The sequence below is a fragment of the Musa acuminata genome, unplaced genomic scaffold (genome assembly GCF_036884655.1).
Source record: "Musa acuminata AAA Group cultivar baxijiao unplaced genomic scaffold, Cavendish_Baxijiao_AAA HiC_scaffold_1136, whole genome shotgun sequence".
Taxonomy (NCBI): Eukaryota; Viridiplantae; Streptophyta; class Magnoliopsida; order Zingiberales; family Musaceae; genus Musa; species Musa acuminata.
Window position 1 is genome coordinate 9,581,788 of NW_027021348.1, and position 5,000 is coordinate 9,586,787.

Below are 5,000 nucleotides of genomic sequence, written 5' to 3' on the forward strand. Positions count from 1 at the left end.
TGTTGCTCCAACGGGATAAGTCTCAGCACTCCAGAGGGAGAATCATGTGAGACGGACTTCACATGTTGAGGAAGAGTACCTCACAAACAACAACTCCACGAAGCTCAATGGACCGAGCAAGCAGCGAGGAGTTGCCGCATGATCTCGCTTGAGAGAATGCATTGGTGGATGCATTGCGAGATCAAGTGGGGGAGCAACACAAATGAAGGCACACTTGGAGTCGATGTGGAGATCGGACTCAAGGGAGGGCTGACCCGTGGAATGGTGGGCGCGAGGGCCACCATCAACTCAATGCAAAAACGAGGAGCGGAACAACTTGGGTGTAACTTGGCGAAGTACCCAAGCCGCATGAAGGGAGCCAGCAGAGAAGTTGGAACATGGAGCAGAGGCACAGTGCTTTCCTTAGACAGAGGTCAAGGACATGAACTCTTGCAGAGGCAAGAGCAGGATCATGTTGTTCCATGGGTCCTTCATTCCGACGGAGCGGACTCATCTTGCATGGTGCCAAAGACGAAGGGAGCTTCGGGGCACATGCACCTTATCTCGGAGGAGCATTTGAGGGAGGAACTAAGGCGACTCAATTTGCAGAGGCGAAGTTGGGTTCAGAAGGCCTTAACACGGGGCAAGAGGACGCAGAGGCGGGTACTCTTGAAGAATATGCCACAGTGTTGCCATTCGAGTTGCTATGAAGGAAGCGGTGCGCAGCGGAGATTGTGCTGGTAGGGGCAGAGGCCCAGGATCCAGACAATGGTGCACAAATTACAGTGAAGTCAGTGGACTTCGGGAGCTACTAGGCGACGGACTGTCCTAGAGCGGTGCTTCATCTAGGTGTGACCCAAGAGTGGGTGGATGAAGATCGATTGCCAAAGGAGCGAACAAAATCGAAGGTGGAGGAGACCCTGCGATGTATTGGCAGAGGCCACACAGCGGAGGGTTCACAATTCGAGTTTATTCCACAAGGATCAGAATGCAATGGAGATGTCACCAGGAGGCGACATGGTGCAGCGGATCGTGGTGGAACAGTTCGATGGCAATGCGATACACACGACCTTGTCCCGTGAGGGATGAGATCATATGGAGGTATGATCGGGAGCTACTGGGAGCTCCGCTTTGGTGAACAACACGACGGCAAGAAGGGCTATGGATTCAAGGAGTGAAGGCCATGGTACCGCAGAGGCGGGTCTTCCGGGCGTGCACCGAATTTTGCATCGGATGAAAACCTTGGTCATCAGCATATGGGGGCTAGGTTCCACCAAGGGTTTTGTTCGTATGCAAGTACCAGGGAGTCCCATGGGAGGGACTTGATCATGCAGAGGTATGATCGAAGCAGCTGGAGAGTTGGACTGCTCCAGAGCTCATATTCGCTTAAGGGAGCCCGGCAAGTCAGAGGACAAGGCCGAGTAAGCGAACGTTGTTACCAAGGAAGCTATGGAGAACAGAATCGGTGCAAACCCTACAATGCAATGGCAGAGGCCATGCATGGGAGTTGCAGTCTGTCTTTCCATCGACCAAACAGACTGCTTGGAGAACACGGAGGTGTTGGAGCAGGGGGTCGAAAGGGGCGAGGAAGCGACGATGAGTCCAGAGGGACTTAGCTACCCAAAGTCAAGCAATCAGTTAGAATGGAGGTGGACTCAGAGGAGTGCCACAGAGACATGTCTACTGATCGTGAAGAAAAGGGATGCAGATGCGAGGCGACGGATAGTAGGGCCATGGGCATTGCAGCGCCATGGTACCGCAGAGGCGGGACTTCCGTGCAAGTCATTGATCCCTTGCTCTCACGGAGGGAGAGCGTTTGGTCGTGAAAGGGGCCGAGGAGGTGGAGCATGCAGAGGCAATCTCCAAGTACCGGGACAAGGCTGAAGGGCAGAGGCCGAGGAACTTCGTAAGACCGGTGTCAGTGTGCTTCTCATCAAGACAGCCGTAAGTGAAGGACTTCGGGTCATGCAAGAGTGCACGACCAAGGAACGAAGCTGGCAGTACGCGGTGCTGTACCTTTGCTACTCAGTGGAGTAGGCGGCAGGGTTGATGGAGAAGACGGTACAATCCCAGAGGCGACCTCATCTATCAGAGAATTACTCCAAGTTGGGGTGAAAACTTCTCGCATTTCAGAAGTTCGATGGCATTGAGAAGGTGAATCACAGTAACTAACTCAATGCAAGGAGTGCAAACACTTCAAGTGCTTCAGAAGTGTGAGCAAAGAGCAGGCGAAGGCCAGTAACCAGCTCGATGCATGAAGTACAACCTCGAGGAGGCGGGCGAAGTCAAGTAACCTTTGCCTTCTCAACTCTTAAGAGAATGGGCGAAACCGAGTACCCCGGTTCTCTTATCTATCCAGCAGAGGAGCTCTGCACAAGTTCAAAGACCCTTCGAAGATAATGGAAGACAATAGTTGTCAAATCCTCACCAACGGTGATCAGTGCTACTAAGAGTAGATTGTCCGCTTCATTTCCCAACGAAATGCCAATCGAAAGCGGAAGTGATGCGAACCTACTTGGATGTGACAACTAACTGAAAGAAGAGTCAATGGGCAGATTTTGTGGAGGAAGGACCCAAAAACTTCAGAAGTTTGCGAGGCGATGCTCGTTAAAGCTCCAACAAGCATCCACCCAGTTCAAGCAGCATGTGGGAATTTTGAGAGACTGGCGCAGTAAAGATGGTCTTTTCCTTCATCTGGGAGATCCGCAGGAATCAACAAGGATCAACACAACTCAGCCAACCCCACACCACAGTCAGAGTCATTGGTGAGTTGAAGCAGCATGGCGGATCAAAGTTCGACTACTCAAAAATAGCAGCGGAGAGCAGCTGGGAGCCAGGAGGCGCATTGCAGCTGGAGCAGAAGATTGAAGACTCAGCAAAGGCGAAGAGTTGCAGTGTTCACAAAGGCTTCGACGAGGACGTCGAAGGGATAAGTGGGGGAGAATGTCACGGACAAACTTCTCAACAAGACGTTGGATGTAATGCTTATGTGTGTCCGTGTCTTTTGGCATGTTCATGCCCTGTACAGAATGTAAAGGGGCGGCCGAAGGCTTATAAGTCCCATTTTAGTTGGGTTGGTGGCCTCTTTAGGCTGTAAATAAAGGTTGTGTCATGTGGACACGTGAGAGAGCTTCTCGGTCTGTAATGGACCATTTTACCCTTTGTTGTGCCACTGTTCAGAGCTTGTAAAGTCTGTTTGTAATTTGCATTGTCTATGAAGTGTTTTTCGGACATGTTTGCTTGTGGATCTCGTTTGAGGCGTTCTCTCTAACCCGTTCTCTCTTTTGATGGTCCTAAGGGACAATGGGAGGCTTCGGGGAGGCTGACCTTTGCGGACGGACACGCAAGGGTGCCGCACGAATTAGGCAAAACCAGCTAAGTCCGTGTCAGGGTGGCACAGGGCTGGATGGGGCTTTCGTATAGCAGGGACGGTGCTGCCTCTCGCTTCGCTCGCTGTCCGCCACTCGCCGCTCGCTCGCGCAGCCAAAAATGGCCAGTTTTGGCCCGTTTTTGGGCCGTTTTGGCCAGTTTTTGGCCTGTTCTTGCGTTGCGCGGTGACCGTCGAGAGCGGACCAAAACGTCAGCCATCTCAGCACCCTGGAACCCCCCGGGTGGCACAGGGCTGGATGGGGCTTTCGTATAGCAGGGACGGTGCTGCCTCACGCTTCGCTCGCTGTTCGCCGCTCGCCGCTCGCTCGCGCAGCCAAAAATGGCCTGTTTTGGCCCGTTTTTGGGCTGTTTTGGCCTGTTTTTGGGCTGTTCTTGCGTGGCGCGGCGACCGTCGTGAGCGGAGCAAAATGTCAGCCATCTCAGCACCCTGGAACCCCCCGGGTGGCACAGGGCTGGATGGGGCTTTCGTATAGCAGGGACGGTGCTGCCTCACGCTTCGCTCGCTGTTCGCCGCTCGCCGCTCGCTCGCGCAGCCAAAAATGGCCAGTTTTGGCCCGTTTTTGGGCTGTTTTGGCCTGTTTTTGGGCTGTTCTTGTGTGGCGCGGCGACCGTCGTGAGCGGAGCAAAATGTCAGCCATCTCAGCACCCTGGAACCCCCCGGGTGGCACAGGGCTGGATGGGGCTTTCGTATAGCAGGGACGGTGCTGCCTCACGCTTCGCTCGCTGTTCGCCGCTCGCCGCTCGCTCGCGCAGCCAAAAATGGCCTGTTTTGGCCCGTTTTTGGGCTGTTTTGGCCTGTTTTTGGGCTGTTCTTGCGTGGCGCGGCGACCGTCGTGAGCGGAGCAAAATGTCAGCCATCTCAGCACCCTGGAACCCCCCGGGTGGCACAGGGCTGGATGGGGCTTTCGTATAGCAGGGACGGTGCTGCCTCACGCTTCGCTCACTGTTCGCCGCTCGCCGCTCGCTCGCGCAGCCAAAAATGGCCTGTTTTGGCCCGTTTTTGGGCTGTTTTGGCCTGTTTTTGGGCTGTTCTTGCGTGGTGCGGTGACCATCGTGAGCGGAGCAAAACGTCAGCCATCTCAGCACCCTGGAACCCCCCGGGTGGCACAGGGCTGGATGGGGCTTTCGTATAGCAGGGACGGTGCTGCCTCTCGCTTCGCTCGCTGTCCGCCGCTCGCCGCTCGCTCGCGCAGCCAAAAATGGCCAGTTTTGGCCCGTTTTTGGGCCGTTTTGGCCTGTTTTTGGGCTGTTCTTGCGTGGTGCGGCGACCGTCGTGAGCGGAGCAAAATGTCAGCCATCTCAGCACCCTGGAACCCCCCGGGTGGCACAGGGCTGGATGGGGCTTTCGTATAGCAGGGACGGTGCTGCCTCTCGCTTCGCTTGCTGTCCGCCACTCGCCGCTCGCTCGCGCAGCCAAAAATGGCCAGTTTTGGCCCGTTTTTGGGCCGTTTTGGCCAGTTTTTGGCCTGTTCTTGCGTTGCGCGGTGACCGTCGAGAGCGGAGCAAAACGTCAGCCATCTCAGCACCCTGGAACCCCCCGGGTGGCACAGGGCTGGATGGGGCTTTCGTATAGCAGGGACGGTGCTGCCTCACGCTTCGCTCACTGTTCGCCGCTCGCCGCTCGCTCGCGC